Here is a 20,536-nt window from a genome sequence, read left to right as displayed (position 1 = left end):
CCCCCCCCCCACGGTCACCACCACACACTTCCCCCTACGGTCACCACCACACTCCCCCCCCCACGGTCACCACCCCCCCCCCAGGGTCACCACCACACTCCCCCCCCCCACGGTCACCACCACACTCCCCCCCCCCACGGTCACCACCACACACCTCCCCCCACGGTCACCACCACACACCTCCCCCACGGTCACCACCACACACCCCCCCCACGGTCACCACCACACACCCCCCCCCCACGGTCACCACCACACACCTCCCCCCACGGTCACCACCACACACCCCCCCCCACGGTCACCACCACACACCTCCCCCCACGGTCACCACCACACACCCCCCCCCCACGGTCACCACCACACACCTCCCCCCCACGGTCACCACCACACACCCCCCCACGGTCACCACCACACACCTCCCCCCCACGGTCACCACCCCCCCCCCCCACGGTCACCACCACACCCCCCCCCCACGGTCACCACCACACACCTCCCCACACGGTTACCACCACACTCCCCCCCCACGGTCACCACCACACACCCCCCCCACGGTCACCACCACACACCTCCCCCCACGGTCACCACCACACTCCCCCCCCCCCGCGGTCACCACCACACACCTCCCCCCACGGTCACCACCACACACCCCCCCCCCCCACGGTCACCACCACACACCCCCCCCCCCACGGTCACCACCACACACCTCCCCCCACGGTCACCACCACACACCTCCCCCCACGGTCACCACCACACTCCCCCCCCACGGTCACCACCACACACCTCCCGCCACGGTCACCACCACACACCCCCCCCCACGGTCACCACCACACACCTCCCCCCCACGGTCACCACCACACACCCCCCCACGGTCACCACCACACACCTCCCCCCCACGGTCACCACCACACACCCCCCCCCCCCCCCACGGTCACCACCACACACCTCCCCCCACGGTCACCACCACACACCTCCCCCCACGGTCACCACCACACACCTCCCCCCACGGTCACCACCACACCCCCCCCCCCTCCCCCCCACGGTCACCACCACAGTAGTGGGAAACGACTCATAGACCGTGCGTTTTGCTTTTTCCGGCGCACGGTCTATGAGTCGTGCATTTTTCGATGCCCCAGTGAGCCATTGACGCACGGTCTATGAGTCGTGCATTTTTCGATACCCCAGTGAGCCATTGGCGCACGGTCTATGCGTCGTGCATTTTTCGATGCCCCAGTGAGCCATTGACGCACGGTCTATGAGTCGTGCATTTTTCGATACCCCAGTGAGCCATTGGCGCACGGTCTATGAGTCGTGCATTTTTCGATGCCCCAGTGAGCCATTGGCGCACGGTCTATGAGTCGTGTATTTTTCGATGCCCCAGTGAGCCATTGGCGCACGGTCTATGAGTCGTGTATTTTTCGATGCCCCAGTGAGCCATTGACGCACGGTCTATGAGTCGTGTATTTTTCGATGCCCCAGTGAGCCATTGGCGCACGGTCTATGAGTCGTGTATTTTTCGATGCCCCAGTGAGCCATTGACGCACGGTCTATGAGTCGTGTATTTTTCGATGCCCCAGTGAGCCATGCACAGGCATCGTCAATGGTCAATGACGTCATCAGCTAGCCAGTCTTCATCTTCCCTGAATAAGTCCGTTTTCTGTTATAGTGTATTTATTCCCATTTTCAATATTTATAGTAAAGGGGGGATTAAAAGGCCGCCTTTTGTCAAGCCTAATGTACAATGACGTCATCCATTATAAGCTCGTTTTTCTCAATAAGGTATTTCCATACTGTTTCCCATTTTTCTAGGATCATTTCAAAGCTAAGATTTCATATTAACACAATAAATGAGTTCAGCTCTGTCACCAAAGGAGTATTTACCCAGGTCTTTTTCCTAAATCTAAAACTTATTCCAATTTATACCCATTGTTTCGTGTTCTATCTCGTGTTTATAGCCTATTAATATCCCCCTTTATCATGTCCATTCTTTAACACCTCTATCATGTCACCCCTATTTCTTCTTCTTCTATCTAGAGAATGTAATTTAAGCTTTGTCCATCTTTCTTCAAGGATCGTTTATTGAGCATAGGGCAAAATAAAATTGAAAACCCACTATCATCCATTTGTATGAAAACAGTCCCCTGCCAGGCGTGGAGACTTCAATGCGATTTCAGTACTAATCCAATATTACTGTATGAACTAACAGTCCCCTGCCAGGCATGGTGACTTCAATGCAATTTCAGTAGTAATCCAATATTAGTGCATAAACGCATAAATATATATATATGCGCATCTCACATTCACTAAAAACATACCTACCACACCTTACTGTAGCACATAACAGATAAAAAATACTCATTCAGTAAAAGCAAGGCCTTCTGCAGTTACCTGCTTTTCTGACGTCATCATCCCTAATGGGTGCGAGGCGTCAACTGGCTAAATGCTGATCCCAGGAGGTTCACACATAAGTGTGAACTCTTAATCTGGCTTAATACCTCAACTGTACTCTGTGCTTCATCAAAGTTGATATTCAGCTACAATAGCTCGCATTTTCGCTCATTGCTCATATTTTCTGATATTCATAAACCCGATCAAACCATCCTAACCTAACCTAACCTAACTTATTATATATAACAAACAAATACATTCTACAGACCAGTTATTGTTGTTGTTTAGTGACATCACAAAAAGCGACCGCAGGTATAGGGATAAGGTATTGATGGTCATTAGCATATAGGTGTCAAGGTATTACAGTACCTGACTGGTCAACTATGTATGACGTCACCAGATTGCCACTGCGGCCTTTAGCTTCCTACCTGTATATGCATTATTTTTTTATGTTATTATTCTAAAATGGCTAGACTATCCATCCCCACCTAACCTATTCAGAGGTTTAAGAATATACATTTTAGTCATCTGCGACTGTAATCATTCATTATGCAGTAATAAGTTCAAAACTAGAATAGATGCCCAAATGTCGTACCGCAATTTTTAGAAGCATCGTACGTCTGGCAGCACAGCAGGTAAGCTGACCTGGCCGCCATTCCCCAGTCAAATAGGTCAGTACATCTCTAGCTCTCCCAGCCAGCACAAGCAGCCAACATCGCTCCTGGACATTTCACCAGACCTCTGTATTATTCAACAACAATACGCAACCATGGAAACTTGTCCTTTCTGCAATAAGCCAAAGCAGGGGAAATTGCACTTGTGCGAAGTAAGGTGCATAGAATGTCATATTTCATATACAGCCAACTCGCGTCGTGAGTGTGTGTTATGCTGTCCGCAGTGTGTTAATATCCCTCGTGGACATTATGATGCAGTCTGCACCTCGTGCTCCAATATCTTCTGCACCAGTCGTGAGTAATATTAATATCAGCAACACTTGCTTCGTTTATGATCAAATGATTTTATATAGAATTACACCAGCAGCATGTGATATTTTATAAAAAAAAAAAATATTGCCTACCAGCTTCAGTAATATTGTTTTTATTCGCATAAGTAATATTACTGTGATCCACAGGTCGCGACCCCGAAACCTGTCCATTTTGTATGAATCTGGATGTTGATGACGATACAGAGTCTAACACCAGATCCGATTCTGAGACCTCAGAAGCTTCATCGCCTCAGAGCGAAAGTAAGTTAATATCCATCATCAGTATTCATTATTAATTTTATTAATCTGAGATAATATTGCACTATTCCCATCAATAATCCGTCATTTAAAGAATATATATGTTATGAATGCTAACTAACATCTACAAAAAATAATTAATGTTTTTTTTTTCAGGATCATCTGTTGAACAGTTGGATGAGGAATATCCTCGTGGAGGAGGGAATGAGGCTGGAGAACCTAGCACTAGTCAAGCTCGTACACCGCCATTAGAAGATAGTAACAATAGCAGGCCCAGTCTAGATCGTAAGTATCATCCTCAGTGATTATTTCCATAACCTTGCATTATTTATTTGTAAACATTCCTATATTAAATTTATATTATTTTTTATTAAAAATCTCAATTCTTTTTACTCTAGGTAGCCATCTAGAGGATGAGGACTCCCTGCATCTGGTTTGGGAAGCAGATTCAGATATGGATGCCAGCCAGCCTATCGCTAATTCTCCACCACCACCTCAAGAACAGGAACAGCAACAGCAGGTAGATGTTTTGCTTCCTCCTCCTCAACCCGAAGTGCTTGAAGTAATCAATAATTTCAATGGGGGGTACATACGCCATTCTTATAGCATCCCAGATCATGCCCAAGGAGATCCTGCCCATTATTTGACTCTATATCGTGATTATTTTATTCAGCAAATAGAATCCTTGTTTGACGCCGTTCACCCCAATTTCCCTCCTGCCCTCTTGATATACCCGGATTTTACATTTAATTTACAACGGCTTAATCAAGAAAATGAGCCTGATTTTGAGGGAGAGTTACCTATAAGGGCTGAACAACGCACTGTATCTAGGCATGAGGCTAGTGTTGTCGTAGATCAATGGATTGCTGAATTGGATAATAAGTTAGAAGAGTTCTTTGCCGAGACAGAAGGTTCGAGTCTAGGTATACAGAGCATTTCTGGTTTTTATATCAATTCCATAGCTGTTCAGCATCCCATCCGTCTAGGAGAATACGTACCTTATCCAGATAAATTGCGTGGTTCAAGACATATTTTCAACCCTAAAGGTGAACAAAATATATGTTTTATCCAATGTTTAGCTGCATATATATGTCTAGCTCGGGGGATGCATTTAGACAATATCAGAGCACGTTCCAAGTCAGCCAGGTGGTGTCTTAGATTCGTCCGTTGGAGTGAGGATATTGAAATTCCCATAACGTATGATAACATCAATAAAATAGAAAGCATAAATAAATTAAGTATATTTATCTATGTTCTTACACGTGAAGATAATAGATACTACATTAGCTTAGCTAGAAAAGGCAGGGAACATTCCGCTCCTAAAGTACCTTTGCTCATGTTGGAGGATCAGCATCTTGTGCTCATTAAAGATTTCAATCAGTATGTTCGCAACATGCGTCGTCAATTAACCAGAGCCCCAGATAATCATATTTTCTGTCATTCATGTTTAATTCATTTGTCACCTGATGTGATGCGGGATCACGAAGAGTCATGCGAAGTTAAACAAACATTGAAATTTTACCCTGAAGGACATAAAATTAAGTTCAAAAATTACGGTCGTGCTTATGGACCGTCTCACACGGCATATTATGATTTCGAGTGCTTGTTGGACCCCTCCAATCCCCAAGGCATGATTGAGAAGCGTCACAAAGCCGTGGCATATGCTTTTATCATCATCAACAGGGAATTGGAGGTGGTAGATAAATTAACGTATATGGGGGATGATCCTGTGAATCATTTCATTGATACTTTGGAGAAAGCGTGGAAGAGAATCAAATCTACCATGCCTAAATACAAAATATCTATGACAAGTGAACATTGGCAAGCCTATAGACGTCAGACCACATGTGAAATGTGTTATAGTCCATTTAAATCAGATAACGACAAGCACCGTCATCATGATCATGCTATTGAATTTAATAATTATCTTGCAGCCTATTGCCAAAGGTGCAACATGTTATGCAGAAACTCATATAAATATTTATATACATTCTCTCACAATGCGGCTTATGACCTCGGGGTAATTTTAAATGAATTGTCTAACGTCCCTAACCGTGAAATTGACATTGCCTCCAAAGATGGATTTAAGTTCATGAAAGTAGATATCGGTAAACTTCGGTTTATGGATAGTCTGGCTTTACTAAATGGTGGGCTGGAAAAACTAGCTAAAGAACATATCAGGGAAGGTAAACCCACCACTTACACCTCAGTTATGTTAGATGACGTCCCTGCAGCTGCCCACCATTTATTAAAGACAGGCAAACAGGTCTTCTGTTATGACTACATTTCATCTTTGGAGAAATTAAATAAACCGGCTCTTCCTCCTCCCGAAGCCTTTTTCAATAGTTTAAAGCACGAGGCCATCAGCGAGAGCGATTATACACAGGCTAAAGAAGTCTTTAGATTAGCGGAATGCAAGACCATTGGGGATTATTTAAAGGTCTATTTAAAAGTAGATACTGGACTATTGTGTGATGTGTTTACTGTATGGCGCAAGACCATGCTTGAGCTGTACAAGTTAGACATTACACACTATGTCTCGTTATCTAGTTTTGCATGGGACGCTTTCTTGTTTAAGAGTCAAGTTGTCTTGGACACTATTTCTGATCCCCATTTGTACGATGTATTGCGCAGAAATCTAAGAGGCGGATTTACCTCTGTTGTACGACAACACACAAGTGTACAAAATGAGCATACAGGCGCTGATCCTTCTAGTACTGATAAATATATTCTGTATTTGGATTTCAATGGCTTATACGCCACCTGTATGACAGAACTGCTTCCTCAAGGCGGGATCCGTAAATTATCTGCTGCCGAATGCAATGATTGGCTCCAACAGGGATTGGAAAATATTGCTTGTGATGGGGATAAGGGGTATTGGGTCATGTGTGACACCAAGCATGTCGGACCTGAGGTGGCTCGATACACCGATGACTTGCCATTAACCCTGTCGCATGCTAATATTTCAACTGATCTTCTGTCCGATTATAGCAAACATATTTTAAATACCGAAGATCGTAAACTCCCCAAGAAAAACAATAAATTAATTGCCTCACATCTCCCTCAAAAAGATTACTTGGTCAGTTTGGATTTGCTTCAGATGCTGATGAAATTGGGATTGGAAGTAGCTAAGGTAAATGCAGTTTATGAATTCCAACAGAGCAAGTACCTTAAGGAATTTGTCGAAACAAATGCTCGTGAACGTGCAAATACACCTTGCGCCATTAAGGGTAAAGCTTTCAAGCTAGTATCAAATGCAATTTACGGCAAGAGTTTGACAAATGTGAGTAAATATGGCGATCAGCATTATTTAGTTACATCAAGAGACAAATTCCAAAAGCATGCACGCAGTCCGTTCTTCAAACGGAGCATTTTGTTAAGTGAAGACAGTCATTTGCACAGTTAAGAAACAATCACTTAAAGTCAATACACCAACTTATTTGGGGTTCCAAATCTTGCAAATAGCTAAGAGGATCCTATATGATTTTTGGTACAATACTGTCAAAGCTCATTATGGAGACAAAGCTAAATTGCTGTATACGGATACAGATTCGTATTTGATTGAATTAAGCTGTCCAAATGCTTTTGAGGAATTAAATAAACTGCCTTTATCTCAGCATATGGATTTCAGTAATTTCCCTCCTGAAAATTCCTATTTCGATGACTCTCGCAAAGGTCAACTAGGTTTGTTAAAATCGGAAGTTGGAGCCAAAATTATCAAGGAACTCATTGCATTGAAGCCTAAAATGTACTCGATTCTCACTCAAGATCAGGTTCAGATCTGTCGTTGTAAAGGAATTCCACTTATCATCAGTCTAAACTCACTCATGCAGCTTTCCAAAGTGCTTTAGAGTTAAATATTGGCCAGAGGTTCCAATCCAGATCTATTAGGAATGTTAAAGGCCGTATGTGTACCTGTCTCACTACAAAACGTGGATTGTCCGCCTTTGACGATAAACGTTATGTACTGAGTCCTACACAGTCTTTGGCGTATGGACACCCCGATGTACCTCAAGCAGAAATTCATGAAGAAGAGAATGAGGAGGAGGATGATGTACCTGCACCTGCTGCTGCTGCTGCACGTCCTGTGAGACGTGGATTCCATCCCATATTCAATATGTGGGGAAAACGCGATGCACTGGTGAACAAGACGTATCCTCACAATTAGTAACTGAAGAAATTTGTGATGGAACATTGCAACCTCCCCTAACCTGTCATTGATGTTTGACAATTGCTACCTCCCCTAACCTGTCATTGATGTTTGAAAAATTGCGGGGCCCCTGACTCATCACTGATGTTCTGAAAATGCAGTCTCCCTTAACCTTTGTTGAAAATGTTCTGTTGTATATCTATGTTGAAAATGTTCTGTTGTACATAAAAAAAAATAAGTTTGTGAAATGTATACTTTGATGTTTTTATAAAACCGTGCCCCCCTAACCTATGTTTTGAAAATGTTCTATGCAAAAATAAAAATATGAAATGTATGCTTTGATGTATAAATATAATAACCTTATCATTTCTTATGTCGGTACAAACTCAACACGAGTCATGGATAGTTCACCTATCACTGAAGAACAACTTGATATTTTCAATGAACCAAGCAGAATAATCATTGCAGGATTTTCCAATGGCGGAAAATCTCATTTGTGCACTAAACTCGTACAAAAATACCATCTGAAATTCTCCAGTATTATATGCGGCGGCAGTTACAGAGCATTGCTAGACGATCCAGTAATTAACAAGAAAATAATAGCTCTACCTGAAATTATTAACCCTTTAGATGAACGTACAGATGATTCGCCTATTTTAATTATTATCGATGACTTGTTCATCGAATCTGCCAATTCCAAAATTGTGTCTGATATCTTCACTAAAGGCAGACATCTTGCTATTTCGTGCATATTCATTACCCAAAATATATTTTTCTCTGGGAAATATGCTAGAAGTATCAGTTTGAACGCCTCCCATTTCATATTAGTGAAATCTAGAGATTTAGCTCAAATTGAGACTTTGGGGCGGCAGTTATTTGGAAAACAAGATTCTAAAAAGCTTTTGGATATCTACAAGAAAGCCATCAGTAAACCTTATGGATATTTATTGGTGGATTTAGGAGTGAAAACCCCTGAACACATTACCTTCCGTAGCAATATTGTTGGTGAGCATCCATACGAAATTGTTTACCAATGGTGAACGTACTAAACAACAAGGGGAGGTTAGGGGGGTTGGGTGTATAAGATGTGTTCTCCACAACAACAACAACAACAACAACAACAACAAGGGGAGGTTAGGGGGGTTGGGTGTATAGGATGTATAAAACAGCTAAAACCATACAATCAGATATCACTTTATTAGAAGATGGAGCACGTACTAGATAAAATTTATTATAACCCCGCATCCTCAGGAGGGTTAGGGGGGGTTAATAGGTTGTATAAAGCTGCTAAAACTATAAAGCCAGATATTACTTTATCAGATGTCAAAGAATACTTGAAATCGTCTAAAGCCTACACTTTGCACGCATTAAAACCTCGCAAATTTCTACGAAGAAAGGTGCCGAGTCCTAAACCCCGTATATATTTAGCTTGTGATTTAGCAGAAATGGGATTATTGGCCAAATACAATGATGATATTAAATACATTCTCGTCTGTGTCGATATTTTTTCGCGGTATGCGCAAGTAGCACCTCTGATACGCAAAGATGGACAGACTGTGAGTAAGGCTCTGAAAAACATATTGGAATCCTCATATTTCAAAGGAATACGTAAAATTAATACAGATCGAGGCGGAGAATTTTATAATTCTCATATGCAACGAATGCTTGCAGCTAAAAATATTAAACTGTATAGCGTATTTTCTCAAGAAACAAAAGCTGCTATTGCCGAACGTTTTATACGTACCATGAAAACTAAGATTTATAAATATATGACTGCGCACAATACCTCGAGATATCTGCCCATATTGCCTGATATCATAAAGGCCTATAACACAACACCCCACCGAGGGTTAGGTGGTCGGGCTCCAGTTGATGTCCATGCTTTATCTCGTCCACAAGATATAAAGAAACAGTTCAATCTCATGTATAAAAGTAAGGTCAAACCTAAAGCAGGTCTTAGTTCTCTACTAGCTGTCGGGGACACAGTTCGCATTACTCTCTCCAACAGAATTTCGACATTCAAGAAAGGTTTTGCTTGACAAAACACGGAAGAAATTTTCAGAATTATTCGTATAGATAAAAGCCAGCCTATCCCATTATATTTTTTACAAGATTTGAATAACAAGCCCATTGACGGTGGGTTTTATAAGGAAGAATTAACCCTAACCCATTTACCAGTCGCATTTAATATTGAGAAAGTACTACGCAAACGTACATTGCCTAATAATAAATTACAGTATAAAGTAAGGTACGAAGCCTACGATTCTTCATTTGATCAGTGGATTGACGCTGATGATTTGTTGAAGATATGAAGAAGCCATTAGTATACAAGTACAGAGAGTTGGTGACCTTGCTGAGCAAACTCAATTCCTCAGCCAGGAAAAAATTGATTGCTCAGTTTAAAAAACCACATATTCATTGCTTGTCAGAGATTTTCAACAATTTTCTGAAAAATAGGCTTCCGGTTAAAAAGAAAGTTATAGTCAAATTGAAGAAATACAGAGACACCTTGCATTCGCTGGCTTGCAAGAAACCCTCAATTTCAAACAAAAAGCGTATTTTATTAACTCGTAAAGGAGGCAGTATCCTCGGTATATTATTACCCATTGCTGCTAGTTTAATTTCCAGGCTATTTAATAAATAAAAAATGAAAGAATATTATCTAGTACCTCGTAAAACCATCGATGAGGGACCTGCTAAAGTACCAGTAGTTAAAAAAGCAGAAGTAACGCCATCACTAGCTCCAACACCAGCAGCAAGTACTCCAGTAGCACCAGTTTCAGTACGAGTTAATCCTTCAATAGTACATTTGGTACATTTAAAATTGAAAGCTAAAGATCATGATTATGCTACTTCGCTGCTGAATTATTTTGATGAAAGCAAGATGGTGCAATGGGACGTCAATGGGAATCTGCAAATGCCAGTGACTGGAATAAACATAATTGATGATATTTTAACTAAAATGACAATTTACCGCTCTGTATTCCCACGAGAAAAATTACCGCTGGTTAAATTATTCATCTCTTTAACCTCAACTCCACGAGAGATGTTTAGGAATACAGAATCTCGTAAACAAGTATTTAATGATGACGTGGTACAAAGAAGAAAACGGGCGTATGCTCCTACTACAGCTGCTGGAGAAACTAAACGCCCTAAAGTTGGTGGAGGAGCAACTTGGCTAGCTTACTGAAGGTGAGTGTATAAATAGATGTTCTGTTTTGTTTTTAGTTTATTCATTCATAGTCCAGCAATGGATTCCCACGTTATTTACGCTACTAGTGTTTCTAATACAGATTTATTTCCTAATAATGTACGTAGTGCTTTTGAAAACAGACTGTATAATCAACTCGTGCTGGATTCTAGACGCTCCTACGAAATGTGTCTCCAGAATTTATTATTGCCTTCGTCATATTACATAATAAGATCAGATGATCTGGAGAGTTATATCCGCGTGAGAATTATGTACCTAGATGTTAAAGGAATTAGTTACAAACATTCCAAATTTCTACCGAAAACTAATATTTTAGCTGGTGGCATAAAGGAAATTATATACGCCATCAATAATGAAATTACCCATATATTTTCACAGAACGATTTGAGTTTTGTGTCTGATGTCTATAAGACGCATTTCCCAAGATATGCTGATGCATATATTAAATATGGAACGATTTCCAATAGAGTAAAGTTCAATACCGCGAGCAGCGATGAGAATGTATTGTATTATGACGATAATCGAGCAATATGCAGGATTTCCCTATCTTTTGGGGCGAGTATTGGCAAGGTTTTAGGAACTGAACAGCATAAAAATTATGATATATACGTACACAAGAATTATTTGGATGAAACACCCATATCAGACACGTGCCCCTACCCTCCACAACCCAGGGGCATGATGGATTACTTGTGTGTTTATTGCGATAAAATTGCTCCTACGATGTACGGAAATTTATTAGTGAATATATTGGACGTAGTGTCTTTGCAGGGTGGTGAAAGCACGAATAGGAAACTATATAAACCTCTAAATACAAATGTACTGGATAGTATAAGTATTGCAGTAACCGATCCTAATGGGACCCCTATTTATTTTGATAAACGAGGAAGCACAACAGCTGTTTTACATATACGACCCCGAATTGGGTCTATATAATAAGGACATTACAGTTCCGAGCCTCATTACTCATCTGCAAGCTACAAAATGCGCGTCAATTTCATCCCTCCGTCTGTAGACGAAATATTATTCTTAATTAGCCCACCTGCCTCATATAAAGGAGGTGGGCTGAGTGATATTAGAATATTCAATAGGAGTCATATAAGAGGAGGTGGTATATTTAGTTTCCTCACTGGTTTAGCCCGTAAAGCAGCCCCATTTTTAATGAGAACCCTTGCTCCTGCCGTCTTAAGTATGGGTCAGAATGTATTGCAAGACATGCAAACAGGCGAACATTCCTTTAAAAAGTCAATGAAGAAGCATGGGATCGAATCATTGAAGGGAGTTGGCCGTCAGATTTTAGGTGGTGGTAAAAGGCGGAAAAAGTCTAAGAGAAAGGCTAAGGCCACCAAATTAGCACTTATTCGCAGTTTCACAAAACAGAATAAGAAGAATAAGAGATATAATGACGTGTTTGCATAAATTACAATTCATTCCTCTCATAGCATCCAGCATGAATACTACTACTACACTAGGAGCGGGGCTACAATCCCCTTTGGAAAGTAACACAGTGGCTGTAACAGATGGATTTCCCAAACTAAATTCAGCACGTATGATCGAGTCCACTATAGCCAGCAGGAAAAATATCGATATTTTACCTGTTAATTTAGGAATTAATAAATTTAAGGACTCGTATATAGAATTTAGAATCCCTGGCATTCCTGGCCATTTCCTGGATAAGTCATCACTAGCCCTAGAAGTGGGAATAGAATTAACAGAAGCTGACGCCGCAATAGATTCGGGCAAAAAAGTGACTGTCGCCAATGGTTTATCACAAACACTTTTTAAAACAGTGGTGGTGTATTTCAACGAACAAGTAGTTGAAAGTAATTCTTTATTTTCTTATTGGGCGTATATAAAGCTGCTAACGACTCTTTCCAGAAGTAAAATTGATGGTTTTAAGCATCTAGCGCATTTTTATAAAGAAGAGGCGCTAACGATACCCAATAAAATTGATACGCAGTATTTTGCTACGACCACGATAGATCAGGATGAGAAAATGGTTAATATGAAAGAACACGGCATTTATACGTGCTTTAAATTACTGCTGGATATTGCATCTATTAGCGAGTATTTACTGGATAACGTAGATGTAAGAATACGTTTGGAGTTAAATAGTGATAAATGGGTTATTGGCAGTGATACAGCAACTGCTAATTATAAATATAATATAAATATGGCCCGCTTATGGATCGATAGATTAACCCCATTCCCTTCTGGGCTACTAGCTATTAACAGAGCACTCGCCCAAAATAATGGAGCAGTAACGTATATATTTGATAAAACCCTATTTAAAACCTTTATTCTAGGGCAGGGCCAAAAATCATTAACTATGGACCAGCCCTGGGGTGGAGTGATCCCTGAGAAGTTATACATGGCCATTATTGATATGGAAGCCATTTCTGGAGATTATACCTTAAACCCATTATATTTCAACAATTCCGCCTTGAGCAACGTATATATCTCAGTGAACGGCACGAGTTTATTTAATATCGCGTGTGATTTCCCCCATAAATGTTCGAAATTATATTATACGGTCCTGAATGCTGTAGGATTTAATGTAGATAATATTTTGTCCTACGAATTGTTCGATAAAGGACAAACTCTGCTGGTCTTTAATTTATTACCAGAAGAAATAAAGGATACAGTTTCCTTGGAAGCGACAGGGAATTTAAGAATTACATTGGAATTTAATACAGCCATAGTGGGAAATAAAGTCATACTGCTGTTTGGTCCTACTACTGGGGTAATGAAAATTAATGCTGACCGACGTATTATTTGTGAAACGAGAGCCTAAGAAACATGAATTGTTTAGAAATAAACAATGGGTTGAAAAATATATATTTAGGGGAAGAAGCCATATATATTGGATGTTATTTAGCGAACGATGTACGGAGAATCTTCAAGAAATTGAATAAAGAGCCAGTGGTATTTATTTTAAATACTTTAGATGAGAAATCCCCTGAAACGATGATGGGTCATTGGATGACTGTGTATGTACACAATAAACCTTCAGGAGCTATTATTGCCCTGTTGGACAGTTTTGGGCTGAAGATGGAATCCCATTCACGTTATTTACAAGAATTCCTCTCTTATTTTGAAGATTACAGAGTTTACATGTTCACACAACGCATACAGAGCATGGACTCCTATTATTGTGGAGCCTATGCCATGTTTTTCGTCTATCAATTATGCACCCTTAACTTGAGAGCTGCACTACATAAATTTGAAACTTTATTTGAATATGGGGAATATGATATGAACGATAGGAAGATAATTCAATTTGCATATTCTAATTTTGCAATGCCTAACTGCAAAAAGACATTTTGCATAGATGGACAGGATAAATGTCTATCGCTGTGTGATGACTCCTCATATTACTGAGCTGTAAGTATATTTCTAGATGTTTGCCATATATTGTCTTTCTTATTATTGCTGATTTATTATTATTATTATTATTCTGTGTTGCTAATATGGTTTCTATTTATTCTTCCAGATTTGATGTGGCAGAGGAACTGGTCTCACAAAAAATTACAAGGATCTGAGATTGCTATGACCAACATCTGAAATATTATGCTTGTTCCCCATTACAATTTTACTGTTAAGACTAGAATGTAAACTTTTATTACCAATAAAGTAATAGAAACCTATACAATGTATATTCTTAAACCTCTGATTAGGTTAGGTGGGGGATGGTTAGTCTAGTCATTTTTGAATAATAACATTAAATACACATGCCAGTAGGACGCCAAAGGTAGCATTGGTTGTCTGGTGACGTTATACATAGCTTACCAGTAAGGTACTGTAATACCTTCACACCTATATGCTAATGACCATCAATACATTATCCCTATACCTGAGGTCGCTTTTCACGATGTCACTAAACAACAACAATAACTGGTCTGTAGAATGTATTTGTTTGTTATATATAATAAGTTAGGATAGGTTAGGTTAGGATGGTTTGATTGGGTTTATGAATAACAGAAAATATGAGCAATGAGCGAAAATACGAGCTATTGTACCCGAATATCAACTCTGATGAAGCACAGAGTATAGGTGAGGTATTAAGCCAGATTAAGAGTTCACACTTATGTGTGAACCTCCTGGGACCCGCATTTAGCCCGTCGACGCCTCGCGCCACATTAGGGATGATGACGTCAGAAAAGCAGGTAACTGCAGAAGGCCTTGCTTTTACTGAATGAGTATTTTTTATCTGTTATGTGCTACAGTAAGGTGTGGTAGGTATGTTTTTAGTGAATGTGAGATGCGCATATATATATATTTATGCGTTTATGCACTAATATTGGATTACTACTGAAATTGCATTGAAGTCACCATGCCTGGCAGGGGACTGTTAGTTTATACAGTAATATTGGATTAGTACTGAAATCGCATTGAAGTCTCCACGCCTGGCAGGGGACTGTTTTCATACAAATGGATGATAGTGGGTTTTCAATTTTATTTTGCCCTATGCTCAATAAACGATCCTTGAAGAAAGATGGACAAAGCTTAAATTACATTCTCTAGATAGAAGAAGAAGAAATAGCGGTGACATGATAGAGGTGTTAAAGAATGGACATGATAAAGGGGGATATTAATAGGCTATACACACGAGATAGAACACGAAACAATGGGTATAAATTGGAATAAGTTTTAGATTTAGGAAAAAGACCTGGGTAAATACTCCTTTGGTGACAGAGCTGAACTCATTTATTGTGTTAATATGAAATCTTAGCTTTGAAATGATCCTAGAAAAATGGGAAACAGTATGGAAATACCTTATTGAGAAAAACGAGCTTATAATGGATGACGTCATTGTACATTAGGCTTGACAGAAGGCGGCCTTTTAATCCCCCCTTTACTATAAATATTGAAAATGGGAATAAATACACTATAACAGAAAACGGACTTATTCAGGGAAGATGAAGACTGGCTAGCTGATGACGTCATTAACCATTGACGATGCCTGTGCATGGCTCACTGGGGCATCGAAAAATACACGACTCATAGACCGTGCGTCAATGGCTCACTGGGGCATCGAAAAATACACGACTCATAGACCGTGCGTCAACGGCTCACTGGGGCATCGAAAAATACACGACTCATAGACCGTGCGCCAATGGCTCACTGGGGCATCGAAAAATACACGACTCATAGACCGTGCGTCAATGGCACACTGGGGCATCGAAAAATACACGACTCATAGACCGTGCGCCAATGGCTCACTGGGGCATCGAAAAATACACGACTCATAGACCGTGCGCCAATGGCTCACTGGGGCATCGAAAAATGCACGACTCATAGACCGTGCGCCAATGGCTCACTGGGGTATCGAAAAATGCACGACTCATAGACCGTGCGTCAATGGCTCACTGGGGTATCGAAAAATGCACGACTCATAGACCGTGCGTCAATGGCTCACTGGGGCATCGAAAAATGCACGACTCATAGACCGTGCGCCGGAAAAAGCAAAACGCACGGTCTATGAGTCGTTTCCCACTACTCACCACACACCTCCCCCCACGGTCACCACCACACACCTCCCCCCACGGTCACCACCACACACCTCCCCCCCACGGTCACCACCACACACCTCCCCCCACGGTCACCACCACACACCTCCCCCCCACGGTCACCACCACACACCTCCCCCCACGGTCACCACCACACACCCCCCCAACGGTCACCACCACACACCTCCCCCCCACGGTCACCACCACACACCTCCCCCCACGGTCACCACCACACACCTCCCCCACGGTCACCACCACACACCTCCCCCCCACGGTCACCACCACACCCCCCCCCACGGTCACCACCACACACCTCCCCCCACGGTCACCACCACACACCTCCCCCCCACGGTCACCACCACACCCCCCCCCACGGTCACCACCACACACCTCCCCCCACGGTCACCACCACACACCTCCCCCCACGGTCACCACCACACACCCCCCCCCCACGGTCACCACCACACACCTCCCCCCACGGTCACCACCACACACCTCCCCCACGGTCACCACCACACACCTCCCCCCACGGTCACCACCACACACCTCCCCCCACGGTCACCACCACACACCCCCCCCCCACGGTCACCACCACACACCTCCCCCCCACGGTCACCACCACACACCTCCCAGCCCGCAGCGACTGATCTTGTTAAAGCAGCCTTGGGACCTCCAAGCATTTATCACAATTTGATTGTAGTCGAAATTAAGGTAGGTGTAGTGAAGCTCCGCCATCTCCCTCAGTGCTGTTGGGCAGTTTGATCTGGGGGAGTAGGAGACGCATGCCTATGTTAGTGTGTTATGTGATGAGCAGGTAGGTCAGTGTGTTATGTGATGAGCAGGTAGGTCAGTGTGTTATGTGATGAGCAGGTAGGTCAGTGTGTTATGTGATGAGCAGGTAGGTCAGTGTGTTATGTGATGAGCAGGTAGGTCAGTGTGTTATGTGATGAGCAGGTAGGTCAGTGTGTTATGTGATGAGCAGGTAGGTCAGTGTGTTATGTGATGAGCAGGTAGGTCAGTGTGTTATGTGATGAGCAGGTAGGTCAGTGTGTTATGTGATGAGCAGGTAGGTCAGTGTGTTATGTGATGAGCAGGTAGGTCAGTGTGTTATGTGATGAGCAGGTAGGTCAGTGTGTTATGTGATGAGCAGGTAGGTCAGTGTGTTATGTGATGAGCAGGTAGGTCAGTGTGTTATGTGATGAGCAGGTAGGTCAGTGTGTTATGTGATGAGCAGGTAGGTCAGTGTGTTATGTGATGAGCAGGTAGGTCAGTGTGTTATGTGATGAGCAGTAGTTACTGATCATCAACAGGACTGACCTGGGGACATGTTTGGGGCAGCAGTAGTTACTGATCATCAACAGGACTGACCTGGGGACATGTTTGGGGCAGCAGTGGTTACTGATCATCAACAGGACTGACCTGGGGACATGTTTGGGGCAGCAGTAGTTACTGATCATCAACAGGACTGACCTGGGGACATGTTTGGGGCAGCAGTGGTTACTGAACATCTACAGGACTGACCTGGGGACATGTTTGGGGCAGCAGTAGTTACTGATCATCAACAGGACTGACCTGAGGACATGTTTGGGGCAGCAGTGGTTACTGATCATCAACAGGACTGACCTGGGGACATGTTTGGGGCAGCAGTAGTTACTGATCATCAACAGGACTGACCTGGGGACATGTTTGGGGCAGCAGTGGTTACTGATCATCAACAGGACTGACCTGGGGACATGTTTGGGGCAGCAGTAGTTACTGATCATCAACAGGACTGACCTGGGGACATGTTTGGGGCAGCAGTAGTTACTGATCATCAACAGGACTGACCTGGGGACATGTTTGGGGCAGCAGTAGTTACTGATCATACACTAACCTGGGTTTTTTTTTCGCGCAAGTCTCACCACCCATGGAGAGGTAAAGTGTTTCCTTCTTCAGGTATGGGTACTCCACCGCCTTGTTACGGTACGTGCCTTGATCACTGTCTGAAGCGAGGAAGCAGTCGTTATGTTGGCCGATCCTCGCTACCTGCCCCCACAACGGTACACTGATCAGTTCTTCAAGCACTCTTACTCAACGATGTATATATATTATATATTTAATATCAAGTAACAATATTGTTTTATGTTAATATTACTGAAGATCTGTCTGACAATGAGTGAGATAGTTGTTGATGTCCGACCAAGTGACTCTGGTCTGCACTAGTGATTGTTGTCTGCACTAGTGATTGTTGTCTGCACTAGTGATTGTTGTCTGCACTAGTGATTGTTGTCTGCACTAGTGATTGTTGTCTGCACTAGTGATTGTTGTCTGCACTAGTGATTGTTGTCTGCACCAGCTATTGTTGCCTGAACTAGTGATTGTTGTCTGCACCACCTATTGTTGCCTGCACTAGTGATTGTTGTCTGCACCAGCTATTGTTGCCTGCACTAGTGATTGTTGTCTGCACTAGTGATTGTTTTCTGCACTAGTGATTGTTGTCTGCACTAGTGATTGTTGTCTGCACTAGCTACTGTTGTCTGCACTAGTGATTGTTGTCTGCACCAGCTATTGTTGCCTGAACTAGTGATTGTTGTCTGCACCAGCTATTGTTGCCTGCACTAGTGATTGTTGTCTGCACCAGCTATTGTTGCCTGCACTAGTGATTGTTGTCTGCACCAGCTATTGTTTTCTGCACTAGTGATTGTTGTCTGCACCAGCTATTGTTGCCTGCACTAGTGATTGTTGTCTGCACTAGTGATTGTTGTCTGCACTAGTGATTGTTGTCTGCACCAGCTATTGTTGCCTGCACTAGTGATTGTTGTCTGCACTGGTGATTGTTGTCTGCACCAGCTATTGTTGCCTGCACTAGTGATTGTTGTCTGCACTAGTGATTGTTGTCTGCACTAGTGATTGTTGTCTGCACCAGCTATTGTTGCCTGCACTAGTGATTGTTGTCTGCACTAGTGATTGTTGTCTGCACTAGTGATTGTTGTCTGCACCAGCTATTGTTGTCTGCACTTATGATTGTTGTCTGCACTAGTGATTGTTGTCTGCACCAGCTATTGTTGTCTGCACTAGTGATTGTTGTCTGCACCAGCTATTGTTGTCTGCACTAGTGATTGTTGTCTGAACTAGTGATTGTTGTCTGCACAAGCTATTGTGGCCTGCACTAGTGATTGTTGTCTGCACTAGTGATTGTTGTCTGCACCAGCTATTGTTGCCTGCACTAGTGATTGTTGTCTGCACCAGCTATTGTTGTCTGCACTGGTGATTGTTGTCTGCACCAGCTATTGTTGCCTGCACTAGTGATTGTTGTCTGCACTAGTGATTGTTGTCTGCACCAGCTATTGTTGTCTGCACTAGTGATTGTTGTCTGCACTAGTGATTGTTGTCTGCACCAGCTATTGTTGTCTGCACTAGTGATTGTTGTCTGCACTAGTGATTGTTGTCTGCACCAGCTATTGTTGTCTGCACTAGTGATTGTTGTCTGAACTAGTGATTGTTGTCTGCACAAGCTATTGTGGCCTGCACTAGTGATTGCTGTCTGCACTAGTGATTGTTGTCTGCACCAGCTATTGTTGCCTGCACTAGTGATTGTTGTCTGCACCAGCTATTGTTGTCTGCACTGGTAATTGTTGTCTGCACCAGCTATTGTTGCCTGCACTAGTGATTGTTGTCTGCACTAGTGATTGTTGTCTGCACCAGCTATTGTTGTCTGCACTAGTGATTGTTGTCTGCACTAGTGATTGTTGTCTGCACCAGCTATTGTTGTCTGCACTAGTGATTGTTGTCTGAACTAGTGATTGTTGTCTGCACAAGCTATTGTGGCCTGCACTAGTGATTGTTGTCTGCACTAGTGATTGTTGTCTGCACCAGCTATTGTTGCCTGCACTAGTGATTGTTGTCTGCACCAGCTATTGTTGTCTGCACTGGTGATTGTTGTCTGCACCAGCTATTGTTGCCTGCACTAGTGATTGTTGTCTGCACTAGTGATTGTTGTCTGCACCAGCTATTGTTGTCTGCACTAGTGATTGTTGTCTGCACTAGTGATTGTTGTCTGC

At 42.6% G+C, this 20,536-nt stretch overlaps 1 pseudogene; it reads right to left on the bottom strand.

The window, feature by feature from the left end:
- Positions 1-20,536, bottom strand: part of LOC138357297 (uncharacterized) — a 130,356-nt pseudogene that overhangs the window by 12,786 nt on the left and 97,034 nt on the right.

This window comes from Procambarus clarkii, chromosome 77 (genome assembly GCF_040958095.1).
Source record: "Procambarus clarkii isolate CNS0578487 chromosome 77, FALCON_Pclarkii_2.0, whole genome shotgun sequence".
Taxonomy (NCBI): domain Eukaryota; kingdom Metazoa; phylum Arthropoda; class Malacostraca; order Decapoda; family Cambaridae; genus Procambarus; species Procambarus clarkii.
Note: the sequence above shows the minus strand (reverse complement) of the source record. Positions and strands in the feature narration are given on the sequence as shown.